Below are 20,433 nucleotides of genomic sequence, written 5' to 3' on the forward strand. Positions count from 1 at the left end.
ATAATAGCTAATAGTATCCAGTATGTAATATACCATAGGCACTCAAATATTAATTGCTAATGATTACCTGAAAATTTCAGGATAATTTTAGATTCAGTTATTCTAAAATAGTTTTACTTAGTCATTAAATTTTTCAGTGGAAAGGGAAGAAAGGTATGTTTAATATGTCTTGAGATAAAATAGATTATTCTTTCCATTTTTCTTGTAAATGAACAAGCATGTAAATTAAAAAAACTTCATTTTCTAATATAGTTTACAAATGTTGTATCTTCTAATAAATGTGCAAACCATATTAAGCAGCTATATTATTCTAAGTACTTAGCACCTAATATTAAGAGAGAAACAATGAGATAAAGTTTGTTTAACATATATTCTTTTAAAATAACCTACATGAACTCAATCTTACTAGCAGGTGGGTGCCTAGGAGGTCATAATAATAGTAATACTCAAATTTTCCTAAGATATTGCCCCATTGGCCGAGTGTAACCCTTCAGTCACCTAACAATGCCTGCCTTAGTTGTTTTTGATAGTTGCTAAGAAAAACCTGTCCTAATGGAGTCAATTACCATTTCTTCTACTTGGGTACCTAAATTGACAATGGCCTCTCCCTCATATCCTTTGTGCCAGTAATGTCTCGGGGAGTATTCACTCCATGGTTACCGTAAAGCCTCAAAATGACAAATGGACCTAACAGTTTACAGCAAAAGAGAACTATACTATGTCCCATAAGACATTGAGAAGAATGATCACTCTTTTACAGTGGATGCAAATTGGAAGGCTAAGGCAATAGTCCCATTGTCGTTTGGACCACAATGGAGCCAAGAAGGTGAAGAGAAGTGAGTGGGTACTAATATCTGTGTCCTTGAGTCTTACAAAGTTCTTTGTAAAAAGAGCACCCAGAGATAAAATTCATTGATTTTATTTTAGAAACAGGGACTAGATCACCACTGTCCCCTCTTCTTAAAATTTGAACTTATTTTTGGCATGGTAATTGAGAACATTGAAAAATTATTATTAATCTAGCTAAGCTAATTATGCTATATTCATATGGCTAAGCCATGGATTTTTAATGAGTACTATAAGTAAGATTACTATAAATTCCTTCTTAAGAATGAGGTGCCTAAGGCTCAAAAATTAAGGAGGCAGGATGCTCAGGATTCTGCAAGTACATGGGTGTCACCTGGGTGAGAATGTCTCCTTAAATTTAGAACCCTTGCGCCAGGTTTGCTTCACGCTAGTCCTGACACTAAGTGTCATAATGGAATATATATTCAACAAAGAGCTTATTGTAAACCAGGCTGAGACAGCAACTAATAAAAATAAAAGGATATTTGCAATCATTATTTTAAGTGAACTACACATCAACACTTTTCTAAGGCAAAGAAGGAAATAGAGTCATTTTCCAGATAACTTCATTTATATAGATGGTAAACCCAGAAAATGGAGGTTCCAAGCCTCTGATCTAATACAATTTATTTCTAGACATAAATATTTGGTTTATATATTTATTTCTTGTGAAATTTAAAGTCAGGAAATGTTTAAATTAAGCAAAGGGAGTCTAGTCATTATAAGTGAGAGACACAGGCTTGTGCCAGTGGTTGGACATTCGCATGCTTTCAAGGGCCAAGCAGTCCTATAAATCAGCCCTGCAGGCTAGAGAGGGATTATAGAGAACTGCAGAAGTCATGCCTAGCCTAATGACACTGAACTTCAAAGTTTGAATACTGTGCTGGAAAACAAAATAGTTCTAGTGATCTCAGATTTTGCTTTCCATGTCTACTCTTTCAAAACCTGCCTATAAGATATATTATTAAATGTTTGTATGTTTTCTTAATTCAGCCTCTCCTCCTCCACCTACACACATCAACCACAAAACAGCAATAAAAGCAAAAACAATAAAAACTCAGCCTTGCACCAGAGAACCTGAAATGATCCTAATTTGTGGCTTTTCTCCTGAAAGATGGAAGATAGGAAGGTGTTATTGACAACTTAATGTGGTTTTTTCTTTTTCTTTTTTTTTTCTTTTTATTATTATTATTATTATACTTTAGGCTCTATGGTACATGTGCGCAACGTGCAGGTAAGTTACATATGTATACATGTGCCATGCTGGTGCGCTGCACCCACCAACTCGTCATCTAGCATTAGGTATATCTCCCAATGCTATCCTTCCCCCCTCCCCCCACCCCACAACAGTCCCCAGAGTGTGATGTTCCCCTTCCTGTGTCCATGTGTTCTCATTGTTCAATTCCCACCTATGAGTGAGAATATGCAGTGTTTGGTTTTTTGTTCTTGCGATAGTTTACTGAGAATGATGATTTCCAATTTCATCCATGTCCCTACAAAGGACGTGAACTCATCATTTTTTATGGCTGCATAGTATTCCATGGTGTATATGTGCCACATTTTCTTAATCCAGTCTGTCATTGTTGGACATTTGGGTTGGTTCCAAGTCTTTGCTATTGTGAATAATGCCGCAATAAACATACGTGTGCATGTGTCTTTATAGCAGCATGATTTATAGTCCTTTGGGTATATACCCAGTAATGGGATGGCTGGGTCGAATGGAATTTCTAGATCTAGATCCCTGAGGAATCCCCACACTGACTTCCACAAGGGTTGAACTAGTTTACAGTCCCACCAACAGTGTAAAAGTGTTCCTATTTCTCCACATCCTCTCCAGCACCTGTTGTTTCCTGACTTTTTAATGATTGCCATTCTAACTGGTGTGAGATGGTATCTCATTGTGGTTTTGATTTGCATTTCTCTGATGGCCAGTGATGGTGAGCATTTTTTCATGTGTTTTTTGGCTGCATAAATGTCTTCTTTTGAGAAGTGTCTGTTCATGTCCTTCGCCCACTTTTTGATGGGGTTGTTTGTTTTTTTCTTGTAAATTTGTTGGAGTTCATTGTAGATTCTGGATATTAGCCCTTTGTCAGATGAGTAGGTTGCGAAAATTTTCTCCCATTTTGTAGGTTGCCTGTTCACTCTGATGGTAGTTTCCTTTGCTGTGCAGAAGCTCTTTAGTTTAATGAGATCCCATTTGTCAATTTTGGCTTTTGTTGCCATTGCTTTTGGTGTTTTAGACATGAAGTCCTTGCCCATGCCTATGTCCTGAATGGTATTGCCTAGGTTTTCTTCTAGGGTTTTTATGGTTTTAGGTCTAACATTTAAGTCTTTAATCCATCTTGAATTGATTTTTGTATAAGGTGTAAGGAAGGGATCCAGTTTCAGCTTTCTACATATGGCTAGCCAGTTTTCCCAGCACCATTTATTAAATAGGGAATCCTTTCCCCATTTCTTGTTTTTGTCAGGTTTGTCAAAGATCAGATAGTTGTAGATATGTGGCATTATTTCTGACGGCTCTGTTCTGTTCCATTGATCTATATCTCTGTTTTGGTACCAGTACCATGCTGTTTTGGTTACTGTAGCCAGTCACCCAAAAGGGCCTTGAAGGAATGAGAAAAATCTGTAGTTACGTGGGTGTGAGGACAGGTAAAGTCCAGAGGCAGGCCCTAATGGGGTGCCACCAGAGTGTCATTAAGGACTAGAACAGCAAGAGGATAAGGCCAATGGCTAACTGAAAGGAATTGTTTGGAAAAACAGAAAGGAAGACCAAGGAAGAAACATTTATTTGGTTCCTTAAATAGTCTTTATTCTTTTTTCTAGAACTGGTTCAATGCATGCAGCCTTACTGTCAAGAATTTGTTTTCTTATTTCTGCAGTAACTATTTTTTCGTCAGAATAATTTGTCTGAAACAATACTAGCATGTCGCCACACCTAACATAATTTTTGTAACTAATTAATTCCATTGCTTACTGGAGCACAGTCAGCCTTGATGTAGTCATAACATTGTCTACAGGAATTCCGGGCATGGATATTGTAGATATTTCTGTTTTTAAATGAATTGGTGATTAAAACATAAAAATAACCACACATTTTTTTTTGTGCAAAACAAAACCTTTAATTGCTTTGTGTCAAAATCCATCACAAGAAACAAGATGGCAGTGAGCACCAATAAAATGATTATTTCTGCCATGGGCCCTTTTACTCAGTGGAAGAAGTGTGTTTCAGGGAGGATGCATTGAAAAGGCTTAATGCAAACATTTGAACATTTTGAAAGGGTTACTCAGAAATCAAACCACAATATCTTTCATTCCACCACCACTACCCTACATGCAGCATTTGGTAGCTTTAAATTCCTAATCTTCAGAGATCATCAAAGATTGGATCCCATAAACTTCCTTCAGTAGCTCTTCTGAGCATTAATGCTCAGGCTGTGACTACATGTAGCTAAATCCAATAGAAAACTCATATTTATTCAGGAAATAAACCACTGTACATAGCCATGAATGCCAGTATCTCATTTTAAAATGTTCACTCTTAAAGTACTTGCATCTTGATATCAAAATTGTTATCTTATGAGAATGACTAGCGTTGTTCCTATATGAGAACAAGTACTGACTATCCTGTCACTTACTATGACTCAACCGTCCCATTGAAAACTTCATTCCTCATTGGTTCCCTGGAGGCCAGAATTTCAAATAGCCTTTATAACATTTACTAAGAAGTGAGAATTTCAGCACATTCTGCATCATGCAATAGAACTTCATTTGAACCATTCTTCAATGTAAATATCATGTGCTATTTTTTTCTCAAAGTATTTTCTGATTCCAGTTTTTCCCAAATTTCAGTAATTTATTCATCCTTTTTTCAAAAATATCTTTCCAAATTTGTAATTTATAAGGAATTCAGCTTAATTTATTGCATGTTAGTGCTGAAATTGAGGCACTCATGTGTGTGTGCATGTTTATCAGAGATGTGACTGCCTACTTTAAGTGCTTAAATTTATTTGACCTCAATATGCCCAGCTGGTAAAATAACTAGAATGAAAGATGAGAGATATTTGTGGATTTTTAATTTCATTTCTTAGAGTTAATAAATATGTGACTTTGTTTTTGTTTTGTTGAATTGCTTATGTTTTTGGTTTCACTAGCAGAATTAGAGTTACTTTCTTACACACTTTTATATTTACAGGAAGTTAAAATTAAACTACATTAATTATTTTAATTTATTCATTAAGCTGAAATTCACTGCACATTTTTTCCTTTTGTTTTGCATTTTGTAAATCACATGAATGTTTTAATTTTTTATCTGGTCAATTTTAATTTCCCTTGTGTTTTCTTCTACAGCTTTGAAGTTTAGAATGTCATGTTCTTGCATATGTTGGATAAACATTAATGTGTTTCATCTATTTTTATGTTAATTAATAATTTGAAATTTATTTTGGAATATGGCATAATGTAAAGGTATAAATATATTTCTTCATAAATTGCTAATTAATAATTTCAACATTATTTACTGAATTATTCATCTCTTTTCCTTTAATTTCAAAAACTTCCTGTTATGCTTTAAATGTATCACCCATAAAGGATGTGTTGGAAACTGAATCCTCAATACAGCAGTATTGGGAGGTGGGACCTAAAGAGAGCTGACTTGGTTTATGAGCGGTCTGCCCTCCTGAATGGATTCATGTGGATTCATGCTGTTATCCAGGGAGTGTTTTTCTTACTGCAGGAGTGGGTTTGTTGGAGCAAGTGTGCCCTCACCTCCACACACATACGTGTGATATTTTCCTCTCTTGCTTTCTGCCATGAGATGACACAGCAAGAAGGCCCTCACAAGATGCCACCCTCTTGATCTTGGACTTCCTATTCTCCAGAATCGTGAGAAATAAATTTATGTTTATAAGTTACTCAGTCTGAGATTCTGCTGTAGCAGTTCAAAATGGACTAAGATAATTCTCTCATAAATATTAAATATATGTAACAAGGTTACATACAGCTTTCCCTGTGTTTTTGCCATGATTAGATGCCTGTTAGCTTTATGTTCCCTGCAACACACTGTACCTAGTTCCCTGTTCATCAGTGGTGCTGGTGATCACCCCATTTGTTGTTTCAGTTACTCACCCACCTTTAGTAAAATAGGATAGTTTCAAGAAGAAAATAATTTTTAAATTGAAAAATCTGTTACTATTATGTGCTGAGTGATCTAATAAATGTGATTACAGCAGATAGCCAGAAAGACCAAATTCATTCTCTTGCCACTTACCTAGTGCAGAGCATTGAACCAGTATCAAGTTCATGAGCAGGAAGAAGAAGAAAGGCCAATTGGTTTGGGAGATTATTACAGGGGCATATTTCTAAGAAGAAAATAATCAGAAAAAAGCTACCAGAGGAAACACATTTATGTGGGTACTTTAAGTATGAGAAGGTGTTGGCAAATTGAATAAGGGTATGTAGTGAAAATTAAACAACAAAAAATGCATGAAATAAGAAAATGCACATTAAAAAATGCTTATATAATAGCCCTCATTGAAAAAAATATAGTGCTGTCAAGTTACTGGAATGTGTGAGGAAAATATATGATATCCCTCACTGGAAAATAATAAATAGCTATGAACTTACCAGAATGTGTGAGGAATTCCTCACAGATAGAAAATAAATGTGATCAGAACAACAGAGAACAAGCAAAAAAGGAAACCAATCATAGGTCTAAAAATGCACAGAACACTGCTAGGGAGGTGGGAGTAGTTGCAGCAGCAATTGGAGGGAGACTGAGGACAATTGTCAGGATTACAGACTCAAGAGTAGCTGGGCAGATTGGCCTCACTCCCTATGCTGGACAGCTGGTGGAAACAGTGTTTGTTACTAGGCACAAGCAATGTCTGGAAATAGAAACAGAACAATGTTTTAAATAGCTACTGACTTCCAGGATCCACAGCATCCACAGCATCTGTGGACAGGTGAACAGCAATCCTCCAATAAAATAATGAGCAGTAAATTAAGGATCAAGAGGAAATTAAGGACACCTGGCACCATGAAATAATTCACCATACTCAACACAAGGCAAAATTAGTAAAAACAAAGTTATTACAGGAAAAAAAGGAAAACATTGGAAACTAAAATATAATGAATTACCAATTTCCTCAGAGGAAATTGGATGCATGATGGTGGAGTGAAAGAGGGTAAAGATAATAGAAAATAAAAATACTTTGAAAGGAAAAGAAATTTAAAATTTGATTATTAGACTGAAGTAGAGAAAGAGGGAAATCAGTAAGCAGAAAAAGAAGCCAAATGATTCCCCCAGAATTAAAAGCAAAAGGAGAATGGAAACTATGACAAAAAAAATATTCGGAAGCAATGAGGATAGAAAAAAAAATCAAAAGCCTTTTAAATAGGCATTGCAGAAATCAGAGAGACATGAAAGAAAGCAAAAATCAAATAAAATGCAGAAATAATTATCAGAGCTTAAAACAAGAAAAACCTCTTTTGAAGAAAGATGAATAAAAACAAGCTCATATCTGGTGTTATCTCAACGAAATTTCAAAAGGCCAAGAGCAAATAGAAAAGTCTGAAAGGAAGACGTGATAGGACAAAAATTATTACTTGTTTTTTTTTGTTTGTTTGTTTTCACCTTTCATTTCCACCTCATCATTAAGGATTTTGGCTTTGACTACTGTGGTAGGCAGAATAATGACCCTCCAAAGATGTCTGCCTCCTGACCCCCAATACTGTGAATCAGTTTCTTCATAAGGCAAAAGATACTTTGTAGGTGTCATTTAATGTAGAATCTTGAGGTAGGAATACTATGCTCAATAATCCAGGTGAGCCCAATATAATCACAAGGATCCTCACAAGGGAAAGGGAGAGGCAGAGAAGGGCATATGATAACAGAAGCAGAGGTTGGATATATGATTGCTGGCTTTTAATATGGAAGATGGTCATGAGCCAAAGAAGTTGACTAGCCTCCTGAAGCTGGAGAAGACAAGGAACCAATACTTTCCTAGAGCCTCCAAAGGATTGCAGCCCTGCTAATTTATTTGTTTTAGCCCAGTTAGACTTCTGTCCTCCAGAACTGTAAAACAATAAATGCATGTTGTTTAAGCCACTAGGTTTAGGGAAACTTTTTATAGCAACGATAGGATATTAACACAAAATCTCAATGTCTACCTTTCCTCTGTTCTCACAGAGCTTGCTTTCTGCCTTTGAAGATTATCTGTTGGGCTTCCATGATAAACAGTCAAGAAAAGTGGAGGGAGAGTAAGAAAAAGCTTGTGGGATGCACCAAGCAAGGAATTTGGGGAAAACTGGTGACAGCGTGTGTGAAAAGTTGCAAAAACAAGATGCAAGAGGAATGGAACAGAGTGAAAAAAGATGTAAGAGCATCAGGATTTTTTGAAGGGGTTTATCTTGTTTGGGATTCACTGAGCTTCCAGAATCTGTGAATTTATATGTTTCACCAATAGTGAGATGTTTTCAGCTATTATTTCTTTAAAATATTCCCCTAACACCACACTCTTTCTCCTCCCTTTCTGAAATTCCAATGTCATGGATGTGAGACACTTTGTTATTGTTGCACAGTCTCTGAAGATGTGTGTTATCTGTTTGTTTTCAGTTGTTTTTCACTCTAATTCAAATTGGGTAATGTCTATTGATCTGTCTTCAAATTCACTGATAATTTGCTCTATTATTTCCAGTCTTCTATTGTACTGAATATTTTTCCTTATTGTGCTTTTCTGTTATATAATTTCCATACTTCTTATATAGTTTGTTTTCTTACTGATGCTTCCAGTTGTTTTACTGATTTCAAGAGTGTTTGTGTTTGCTTATTGTGGCACCTGTATCTGCCTTAAAACCTTTGGTCAGATAATTCCAACATCTGTGTCATCTTATTGTTGGCATCTCTTGGTTTTCCTTGTTAGTTATTTCTTGTATTTCACATATCCAGTCATTTTTAATTATATCCTGATCATTTTGAATATAATTGGAAGTTGACTCAGTTAAGTAGATCACATATTCCAATCCCCATTTTGTGGTTCCAATGCCATGTCAATTTTCAAAGACTTGCAGGTCTGTTTGAATCTATCCCATGAATGTAATAATTCTTTAGTTCAATTCTCAACATCTTTGATATGATGAATAGGATCAGAGTCACACACGTGCAGCTGTGAGCAAATGTACAAATTCATAAACATCATTAGGCATGACTCACTATTGCTAGTTCCTTCCTTTCCACTATCTCCATGGCCCTTTCTCATTCTTCAGGGTCTTGCCATAAGCCAGGAAGCTGGGGGTTTAATTACTGTACTCTGCTACACATGCTACATCTACACCTGTGCCTGGAGTCAAGTAAGGAAGAAGAGAAAGAAATAAAATAAAATGGTTTGCCTCATCCTCTTGGGGCTCTGAATGGAGAGGCAGGTTCCCATCTCTCGCTCTCTATTTTAGCTCCAAAGGCTGTCATTGCCACTGCCACTTCCTTGCCACTGCTACCTCCTTGAACACAGAATTGCTTGGGTGTGGAGGGGCTTGGGAGTTGATTATACACTCTCTCCAAGCATTAAGAGTATCTTGTCTAGCTCCTCAAGCCAGAACTGGAGGATTTTCCTGGAGCAGTTTTGCACCAGTATGATCACTGATGTGTGATCACTTAAGGGTGTTTGGTACTTCATTTCAGCCCAGGGATACCAGAGGAAATAAAAATGGTAAACTCACCATGGTTTGAGGCATACTTTGAATTCCTGTCATCTCCTCAATCCTCCTTATTCATCCTCTGATGGTTGCTTCATGCATTCTGTCCAGGGTTTATAGTTATATTCTATAAGGTTATAGCTTGCATTCTATCCAGGGTTTATAGATATAGTGGAAGAGAAAGGTATGTTGTGCTTACTTCATCTGGAAGAACTCTAATTGTAATTTTTTTGTTTGTTTGTTTGTTTTTGGGATGGAGTCTCGCTCTGTCGCCCAGGCTGGAGTGCAGTGGCGCAACCTCCACCTCCCAGGTTCACACCATTCTCCTGCCTCAGCCTCCCAAGTAGCTGGGACTACAGGCGCCCGCCACCCTGCCCGGCTAATTTTTTTTGTATTTTTAGTAGAGGCAGGGTTTCACTGTGTTAGCCAGGATGGTCTCTATCTCCTGACCTCCTGATCCACCCGCCTTGGCCTCCCAAAGTGCTGGGATTACAGGTGTGAGCCACCAATTGTCATGTTTAATGCTATGTGTAGCTTTGTTGAAACTCAATATCTCTTGGGACTGAAATAGGCAAGTCACACCTTCAATAGGATTGTTATCTGTGGGGGCAAGACTGTTCCATGCTTTTTACCCAAAGATGTATCCTCGACTAAATTATCTCTGTAGAGGTAAGCCAAAAGCCCAGTTTTACCAATACTGCTAGGCAATTGGAACAATAGTGAAAATGATCAGGCCTTAATTTAATCTTCAAGCATAATGATATGGGAGTGATACCAGAAATCTAAAGATATAGCAAGGAAGTCACAGTTGTCAATTATCTCTCTTTTCTGTTGTGGGCATGCTGTCAGATAACACAACCTAGGGAGCAGTATGTGTTTATTAAATTGAAAATGACTGTCAAAAATAGGTTTCAGAAATAGAATTTTATCAGTTTCTTAAGAAGCTAGATTGCTTTTTGGATGATTATATAAGGATAATTAAAGAACAATCATACAATTTCAAAGGCTCTGCCTGTCTAAGAATGCATGCTTTGGAGATATGGTCATAACTGAAGGATTTACATTGCTCAGGCTTTGGAAATGCTGGACTAGACTATATCCTACAAGACCCTTATAGATTCTTTTTTATTTTTTTAATTTTAATTACTTTATTTTTTTTTTTCAAATAGAGACTAAGTCTCACTGTGTTGCCTAGGCTGGTCTGAAACTCCTGGTCTCAAGTGATCCTCTACCCTCAACCTCCCAGTGCTAAGATTACAGGCATGAGTCACTGTAACCAGCCAAGACCTTTGTAGATTCTGTAAGAAAATATAGCACAGGATCCCAAGAGATGGACTCATCTGCAATTCCAACATCCCATGAGAATGGATAAATTGGAGATTGAGAAATCCTAGGAGTCAGAAATATAAGGGAGGGGTGTGCGTGCACGCACACACGCGTGTGTGTGTGAATCTATACAAGAAATTGGAATGGTAGTTTCTCTTTTTTTTTAACTTTTAAGTTCAGGAGTACAAATGCAGGTACACTACATAGGTAAATTTGTGTCATGGGAGGTTGTTGTACAGATTATTTCATCACTCACATATTAGGCCTAGTACCCATTAGTTATTTTTTCTGATCCTCTCACTCCTCCACCCTCCGCCCTCTGAAAGGTTTCAGTAAGTGTTGTTCCCCTCTGTGTGTTCACGGGTTCTCATCATTTAACTCCCACTTATAAGTGAGAATATGTGGTATTTGCTTTTCTGTTCCTGTGTTAGCTTGCTAAGGATAATGGCCTCCAGCTCCATCCACGTGGGGACATGCAAAAAACGTGATCTCATTCTTTTTTACAGCTGCATAGTAATCCATGGTATATATGTACCATACTTTCTTTATCCAGTCTATCATAGATGGGCATTTAGATTGATTCCATATCTTTGTTATTGTGAATAGGACTGCAATGAACATACATGTGCATGTGTATTTATAATAGAATGATTTATATTCCTTTGGCTATATACCCAATAATAGGATTGCTGGTCGAATGGTTCAGCTATTGCGGAGCAGATAATGTGGCAGTTCCTCAAAGACCTAAAGAGGAATTGCCACATTGTCTTTATTGCCACATTGTCTCCCACTGTCTTTAGGTCTTTAGGTCTTTGAGGAATTGCCACACTGTCTCCCACTGCCTTTAGGTCTTTGGGGAATTGCCACACTGTCTTCCACGATGGATGAACTAATATACACTCCCAACAACAGTGTATAATTGTTCCTTTTTCTCCACAATCTCACCAGCATCTATTATTTTTTGATATTTTAGTAATAGCCCTTCTGTCTGGTGTGAAACAATATCCCATTGTGGTTTTTATTTGCATTTCTGTAATGATCAATGATATTGAGCTTTTATTCATATGCTTATTTTTCACGTGTATGTCTTCTTTCAAAAAGTGTCTGCTCATGTCCTTAGCCCACTTTTCTAATGGGGTCTTTGGTTTTTTCTTGTAAATTTGTTTAAGTTCTTTATAGATGCTGGATATTAGACCTTTGTGAGATACATGGTTTGCAAAAATTTTCTCCCCTTCTGTGGGTTACCTGTTTACTCTGTTGATAGTTTCTTTAGCTATGCAGAAGCTCTTTAGTTTAATTAGAACCCATTTGTCAATTTTTGCTTTTGTTGCAATTGCTTTCACATCTTTGTCATGAAATCTTTGTGCATGCCTATGTCCTGAATGGTATTGTTTAGGTTGTCTTCCAGAGTTTTTATAATTTTGGGTTTTAAATTTAAGTCTTTAACCCATCTTGAGTTAATTTTTGTGTATGGTATAAGGAAGGGGTTCAATTGTAATCTTCTGCATATGGTTAGCCAGTTATTCCAGCACCATCTATTGAACAGAGAATCCTTTCCCATTGTTTGTTTTGGTCGAGTTTTTCGAAGATCAGATTGTTGTAGGTGTGTGGTCTTATTTCTGTATTTTCTATTCTGTTTTATTGGTCTATGTGTCTGTTTTTGTTCCAGCACCATGCTGTTTTGGTTACTGTAGCCCTGTAGTATAGTTTACAGTCAGGTAGCATGATGCCTCCAGCATTCTTCTTTTTGCTTAAGATTGCCTTGGCTCTTTGGGCTCCTTTTGGGTTCATATGTGTTATAAAATAGCCTTCTCTGGTTCTGAGAATATCAGTAGTAGCTTAATAGGAATAGTATTGAATCTATAAATTGCTTTGGGTGGTATGGCCATTTTAACAATATTGAAACTTCCTATCCATGAGCATGGAATGTTTTCTTTAATTTGTCTGTGTCATTTCTGATTTCTTTGAGCAGTGGTTTGTAGTTCTTGTAGATATCTGTCAGCTCCCAAGTTAGTTGTATTCACAGGTATTTTATTCTTTTTGTGACTGGGAAAGGCAAAAACTGGCAAGGGGACTGGGAAAGAAAAACTTGAAATTTTAGTCTTTTATAACGGACTCTTTTCAATAAAAATGTATTTTTCATTGTAAAATAAAACATAAAGAGAAAACCATTTGGAAATAGATATTTGATTGAAAATATTTGTATATTACTAGGATTTGTTGATGGTTATTCTTTTTCATCTTATTCCATGCATTTACTGTCACAAAAATATTTATTCTGGAATTATTTTTGGTAAAATGTTTGTTTTCTTGTTATCCCCAAAATAAAATAAAATTGCATCCTATATACATTACTCTGAAAACTACTTTTATCACTTAGCTCTGTCTCAATAATATACCTTCATATTGATAGACATAGGTACAATTTATTCAGGGGGTAATTCTAACATTTCTTAAATTATTTTATACTTAATGAATGTTAGAATTATTCCCTGTTTCTAAGGAGATTTTTTATTAGTATTCATCTTTGACTTGTCACATGAAAACTATAAATTTTTTTAAGAACTATACTCAAAATACTTTAAAATGTTAAAATATTTGAATAACAGCATTTAAATATCTTTAATATATCACCTGCACTATAATTAATTTCTCACTTTTCTTATATTTTCAGATCTTTACTTCATATAATATCAACCATATTATCGCTCTCTATTAGTTTAGGTATATTCTGAAAATACAATATTGGTAATGGATTATGGAACAAGAAAAGCACAGCTTTTTGAAATGGGTTTTCTCACAAATTGTCAAATTAGTAATAGCTGTTTTTGCAATTTAAATTCTTTGTTTTCATATATTTTGGTGAGAAACATATAAATATACATAATTTTGAAGATATTAGTAACCCATGTTATTGTGATCAGATAAAGCTACCTAGTTTTCAAGTTAACCTAGCTGGGCCTAATTGTTGCTACCAACTTTGTGATTTACTACAATAAGCTAGGCTTCATCCAAAGTAATGCTGAACCACTGATCATCAAACTGAATATTTATCCCCAATTTAGTTAATTTGTTCAGCAATCTTGAGAATTTCTGCTGTAAAAAGAAGTTTTATAATATATATATTATATCTTTACAACTTAACAATTTATAGTAGTAAAAAACTTACTCAAAAATTACTTAAAACACTTATCTTCTTATTTCTGAAATTTAAAAAAGTTAACTCACAGGATTATTATCAAAATAAGATATTATTAAAGAACTATTATAAAGTGATATATCTTAAGATGCCTGATTCTAAGATAAATAATACTTTTTTCTAAATTTGAAATTGATAAGCCATAGCATATATGGTTTTTAACTGAATAATCTCCATTTATTGCAAAATGGAAAAAATTGGAAAATTATGTGTATGATCAAATACACAATAGACTTATGTGAAGAAACAAAAAGTTATTTCAAGTATCCAGATACAATGCAATAATGAATATTTTACAGATTTTAGGCTTTAATTTTCAAAAGAATTTAAAATTTGGAACTTTTTATTGCATTTGGCAAATGCAACAAAATATTCAAAGAAATTTAATAGTAAATATGTAAACAAATTTATATTGAACCTCTAGCCAACTTACATCATTGAATAGACTTATTTTTGGAATAAGTCTTCAAATTGTCATTGAAAATAAAGTTTAATGTTTATTCCATAAATCTTTTTCTGCTTAGTTTGCAATAGAATTTAAAATCTTCTCTAAAATTACAGTTTATCATCATTCTATAGCTTATATAAAACAAGTTACAACTTCTTTATTGTGACCATAAGTAAGTGAAAATAAAAGAAACTGAAATGCATCTAAAAAGAAATACAGATTATAACATAACAATATATATTGCTAATGTTGTAGTTCAATTTAATTTAAGGATCATGCATTTATATAAATAGAAAACTAGAGATGATAATAAGGTATTTTTCCATAGAAAATCTTTTCATAGCAATACACAATGCAAAATAGAAGGTGACTCTAATGGTGGCATACTATGTAATTCTCATTTAATTGAAACCATTCAAATAAGGATGGCCCTGAAAAGGAACTTTTGAAGATATTGGTTAATGAACATGTTAGTTAGTGAACCCAGTTCACTCCAAGACTGCATAATCTGTAACTGTCTTGGTGAAAAAGAATAAGGTCAGTCTTTGCAATTATGATTCTTATTCTCCCATTCCCTGTTGTGATGTGACTAAATCTCTATCATACTTTACTTGAAAATATCTTTAGGTAATTACAACAACAACAACACACTCAAATATTTAATATTTTGCATCAGCATGTTAGTGGTTCCCAAGACCACTCCCAGTTATGTTGATTCACTAGGAAGACTCACAAGAATTAGCATACAGTTGTACCCTTAGCTATGATTTGTAAGCTTTATTGACATATAATTGATAGACATTTGATGAGTATAGACATATGCATACATTGTGTTGTGCCATCACCGTGATCAAGGTACCAAATATATTTATCACTTCCCCAAATTTTCTTGTGTTCTTTTGTGTTCGTGTGTGTCTGTTAAGAACACTTATGATAAGATCTGTCTTTTGAATATGTATTACAGTGCACAATACTGTGTGTTAATCGTAAGTCCCATGTTGCACAACAGGTCTCTGGAACTCATGCAGGTCACTGTCGTTGGAAATGGAGTTTCCTCAAAAAATTAAAAATGGAACTACCATGTGACTCAGCAATCCTATTTCTAAGTATACATTCAAAAGAATTAAAATCAGGATTTCAAAGAGATATCTGCATTCCCATTTTCTTTGCAGTATTATTCACCATAGCTAAAATATAGAAACAACCTAAAATCCCATTGACTCCTAAATGAATAAAGAAAATCTGATACATACATACAATGGAATTTTGCTCAGTCTCAGCAAAGAAAGAAATCTTACCATTTACCACAACGTGGTCAAACCTTGAAGACATTATATTAAGTGAAATAAGCCAGACACAGCTATGATGTATTACAGCAAAAAGAATGAAAGAATATCAACAAAAGAAAATGGAACATGGGGTGAAGTTTGGAGGAAACGAAGTGCAAGGTGCCAAGAGTCATTTCCTAGTACATAGATGTGACTAATTTTTCCAGCAATGAGTTGTGACAACTTGTGTGAAATGTCATCTACCAAGGAAGCACACTAGAAATTCAGTGCCCAGGGAGTTTCTTCAGGGATGGGTTTGTGGGGATACCTCTCTCTATCATATATTAAGTTTCTAGCTTCCAAGTAGGAAAGCAGGTGTTCAATATAAATTATATTGTATGCACAAGCTGTTTAGGAACATTGAGACACTCTTTATTCTTATTTAAAAATGCACAGAACTTTGACACATGTGGAAACACTCTTGAAATCCATGTTTTTAAATGCCAACCAAGAGGCAGCAATGCAAGCAAGCCTTTCTAAGGATATTTTCAGGGTTGCTGTGTTAACTCTTTTCTGTGTAATATGATATAGTAATTAAATTTAATGGGGATTATGTTGGGAATATAATAAGTCAACATTTTCTGTCTTACCATTTTTAAAATAATAGGATAATCTTACCAAACACTAGGCAAAACCAGAATAAAAATGAAGTTATATTTGGGAATCAATAGAGACAAATAAGGTAATATCATGAATATAGGGTCACATTAGAAAAAAAGGCTTTTACATTTTAGTATAATAATTATGTTATGTCACAAACTATTTTAAATGTATTTTAAATATATCAAAAAGACTGCACAGTTTGAGAAATGCTAATATAAACAGTGACATTAAATACTCTATGCATTCTATTTTTACAAAATTATTTAATAGAAGTACAAATGTGAGAAAAAAGTATGACATTTCTCACGTGTCAGTTTTTGTATTTATTAAAATCCATTTATAATTTAAAAACGAACTGAGCAACTAAGGGAGGGTAACTGTAAGTCATTATCCATCTGGATATAGCTCACATACTTACCATCAGGTCATTTTTGGCCTAAATTTACTTTCTGTTGACTCTGCCACTTCTCAGTGAAGGTGTTTGTTCATTGTTTCTTTGGTCTGATTTGATTATGAGGTGTATGTGGTTGATGGTATTATTTGCAGACTCTGAAGATAAGTAGAAGGATGCTTTCCTGTGGACAGTGATTCAACTTGATGTGCCCAGAGCCTAAATAACTTCAGATATGGACCCCAACTATCCCCTGCCAACTCTTCATTTTGTATGTGAGTGCCAGTTTCAAGGTCTCCCTTACTAATGTGGGAAAAAACCCCATGGCCCCAGAGCAATACTGACTGTATTTCTGTCCACATAACTGACTTCTGTTTGCTTTCAGTGCTCACCACTTAGGTTCAAGCTCATGCTTTTAATCTCTCTCTCTCTCTCTCTCTCTTTTGATTTGTAGTGTTTTCTATTATATCCTACAGTCTAGAAATGAAGTATAATTTGTGTTTTATGCAGGTTTTGGGTAGCAGGAATGCCCCCAGGGAATTTAACCTACTCTGTTGATGGAAACAGTACTCCACAGCACTTTGATGCTTAATATTCAGTGAATGGTGGCTAATACTGTATCATGGAATTATAATACAAAGAAAATTATTGTGGAAAAATAACATCCATTTACCACCTTCTCATTCCATAAACATTAATGGTGTTTACTGAGTGCCAAGCACGATACTCAGTACTGAGGCTTCAGAGGGGAAGAAGTAATAGTCCCTACCCTTAAGGACCAATGCATAGTGAAGGTACAGACCAACTTGTAAGTGAATAAATTATAGTACAATGTTATATATACGAAATTAGGTGAAAACAGGATACACGAGTCCAACATGACGTTATGTTTTCATCAAATTCTCATATCGTATTCTAACAGCATCCTGAAAACTATCCTCCCCAAATTCTTGCAGTTGTCCAAGGCCATTTAAATATTAATCTGTCCAGATAGAAGTGGGCCACTCCAAGGTTAAAGCTGTGAAATCTGCTGTGCCATCCTCCAGTTTCTCTCTTCCTCTGCAGTGGCAATATGGAAGTCTCTTGTGGGGTCACAAGCTCAAAATAGCGTGGGTGTCATATTGTGGAGCAGTGCCCTGGGCCATAACCATGATTTACTATGGGGTTTCTGAAAGTAGGCAAACCACTGAGATGTTACATTTGTTTATTAAATATAGCATAACATGGACTATGCTACCAATAAAATATGGAGGGAGCACAGAAAATGGAATTGACTTTGTTTGGTAGGGGCCAGGAAGGTTTTCTGGAAGAGTATTGTCCACAGGTTGACATAGAGAAGACCAGGTGCAGACATTAAGGTGTGAAGATAATTAGAATATTGGGGAAACTATGAACAATTGTAGAGACAATTACTGTAGATGAAAGAAAAGAATATTAAGAAGAAGCTGATCCTAGTAGAGAATATTCTATAACAATGTCTAAGAGTTTGGGGCTGTAAGTAATAGAAATGGACTCTAGCTAATTTAAGTTTTTTTAAAAAATCAACTGGATAAGTGCTTAGGTGGAAAACAGGATCTACAGAACCAAGCTTGGAGAACTGATGTAACCAAAAGATTTTGGTGCAGGAACCACTTCCAAGGTTGCCCAGCATAGGCAGTCTGACACCTCTCCCCCTACTTGGCAGCTTCCCCAAACACCCCTATTCTTCACCCTAGATTTTGAGGCTCCTGACACTAGAGTGATGCTTTGAGATAAATTGCATATTCTTTGTAAATTTACTAAATATTTGCCCAGTGCTTCAATCCTTTTCTAAAAGTGTTGTCTGAGCTTAAGTAACGTGCCCCTATTTGCTGCCAGGATACAGCGTTTCCCATAGGAGAAGGCAGGGTTTGGACATAGGGTAGACAAAACAATAACAACAACAACAACAAAACAAACAAACCGTCCTCTAATAAGCTGTGCAAGATTTGATCCCATCTTATGTCATTTCTCTCCTTTCTCTCTGTATGACAAATACTGCAACATTCTTTTATTTCTTCAAACAAGGCCAACTCAAATCTACACACACTTCACTTACTGTTCCCTTTTCATGAAATTCTTTTCCTTCTTTTATATTACCTTTTTAGTGACTCAGCTGTCACCTTGATAGGTCAATCTTTCTTATAAATCCTGTATAATTTCACCTAAACTCCCTAGACAATCTATATATGATTGATTTATCAATTTATGGCCCTTGTTAATATTTAAAGTGATATGCATTTTGTTTGGTTATAGGATCATTATTTTTGCGCCAGGAAACCCTGAGAAAGCAAATGTTTCTTTTTGAGTACGAGTATCCCAAAACCTTGGGCACCATGTGGCCCATATTCTGTGCTCTGTATATACCCATTGGATTAAAGATTGGGAAGTAGCAACTCTACTTAACATGAAAAGCTTCCTGATTATTTGATAGAAATAATTTTCATGCAAGTCTAAAAAGCAGATCCAAAACTGTAGTTTGAGGAATGTTTACGGTAATAAGAAAAACTAACATGAAATCACAAAAAGTAATGACTATTATTTTTTCTCCCTTGGAAAAATAATTGCTGATTATCAAGCAGATGTACCTCACTTCATGAAGCAAATCTAGTTTAAATTACTTTTTTTTCTGCTGATTTCAAGGCTTTTTCCTCAAAGGTGCCAATTTTTATTATTTTAATGTCAATTTCCAAGCCTCAGTGAAATTCCTTATCTTAAAGTAGCACACTAGATTCCTATGTAACTAAAAAAAGTTTGACCTAATAGAATAATTCTAACTCCTATTTTTTTCATGTCCAAATCAGGCAAATTTCTTTGAGAATTAAAATTTTATTATTTAATGATTTTTAGCCTGTGTTGCAATTTCCTGTCCCTTTTACACTGTTCCATAATTTATGAAGGATTTTATTCTCCTTAAGAGAATCATCATTTCTACCTCACTGGAAGTCATCTTACCATTGAAAGGTGAATCTTAACATTGAAATAGGAAGCAATTGTTTCTTTTCTGGTGGTGTAAAATCAATGGCATGTTTTCAATTAATTATGCATTCAACTTGAATAAAAGCCACAGAATAATTGAATTACTTTGAAATAGAGATGAATTAAAGAGTGATTCAGTGAATTTGTTCTTTGTGTATGAAAAAAATGCATAATGTTTAAATAGCATGGAAAAAATTGCCAGTATGTCAGGTCTCCGCTAGTACAGATGGCTACATGTAAACTGGTCATAGTTCCAGCATAGTAGCCAATGTCTTCTGGTAAAAAAAATAATAAAAACCACATTATTTTTCAATATATGTTGAGTTATTAATAGAATTTCTAAAAGCCAATAATAAAGTAATGGTTTTAGAAATATAATCTTGTTACCTATATATGAGTTATTTTATCATACAAATGTACACCCTTAATTCTACCTAAAATAAATTTCTTAATTAGAAATACAGTAATATAGAAGGCTCAAATAAAAGGAAAGACATCCCTTATCCATAGATTGGAACATTTAATATTACTAAGGTGTGAAAGCAACTTAAAGTACAAGTAAAATGCAATCCCTACCAAAGTTTAAACAACTCTTTTTTTTGGATAA

At 35.0% G+C, this 20,433-nt stretch overlaps 1 long non-coding RNA gene across 14 annotated transcripts in view; it reads left to right on the plus strand.

The window, feature by feature from the left end:
- The window catches only part of LOC129034779 (uncharacterized), a 135,803-nt gene that overhangs the window by 41,547 nt on the left and 73,823 nt on the right, over positions 1–20,433 (plus strand). For 4 of the 14 annotated variants that reach the window (XR_010126277.1, XR_010126279.1, XR_010126286.1 and 1 more), the window contains exons 4-6: positions 761–836; positions 5,579–8,219; positions 16,985–17,104. This is a non-coding gene — a long non-coding RNA (uncharacterized LOC129034779). Of the gene's footprint in view, positions 1–760; positions 8,220–16,984; positions 17,105–20,433 lie in introns of all 14 variants that reach the window. The other 10 variants (XR_010126276.1, XR_010126282.1, XR_010126273.1 and 7 more) reach the window with 8 other exon arrangements.

The sequence above is a fragment of the Pongo pygmaeus genome, chromosome 3 (assembly GCF_028885625.2).
Source record: "Pongo pygmaeus isolate AG05252 chromosome 3, NHGRI_mPonPyg2-v2.0_pri, whole genome shotgun sequence".
Classification (NCBI taxonomy): domain Eukaryota; kingdom Metazoa; phylum Chordata; class Mammalia; order Primates; family Hominidae; genus Pongo; species Pongo pygmaeus.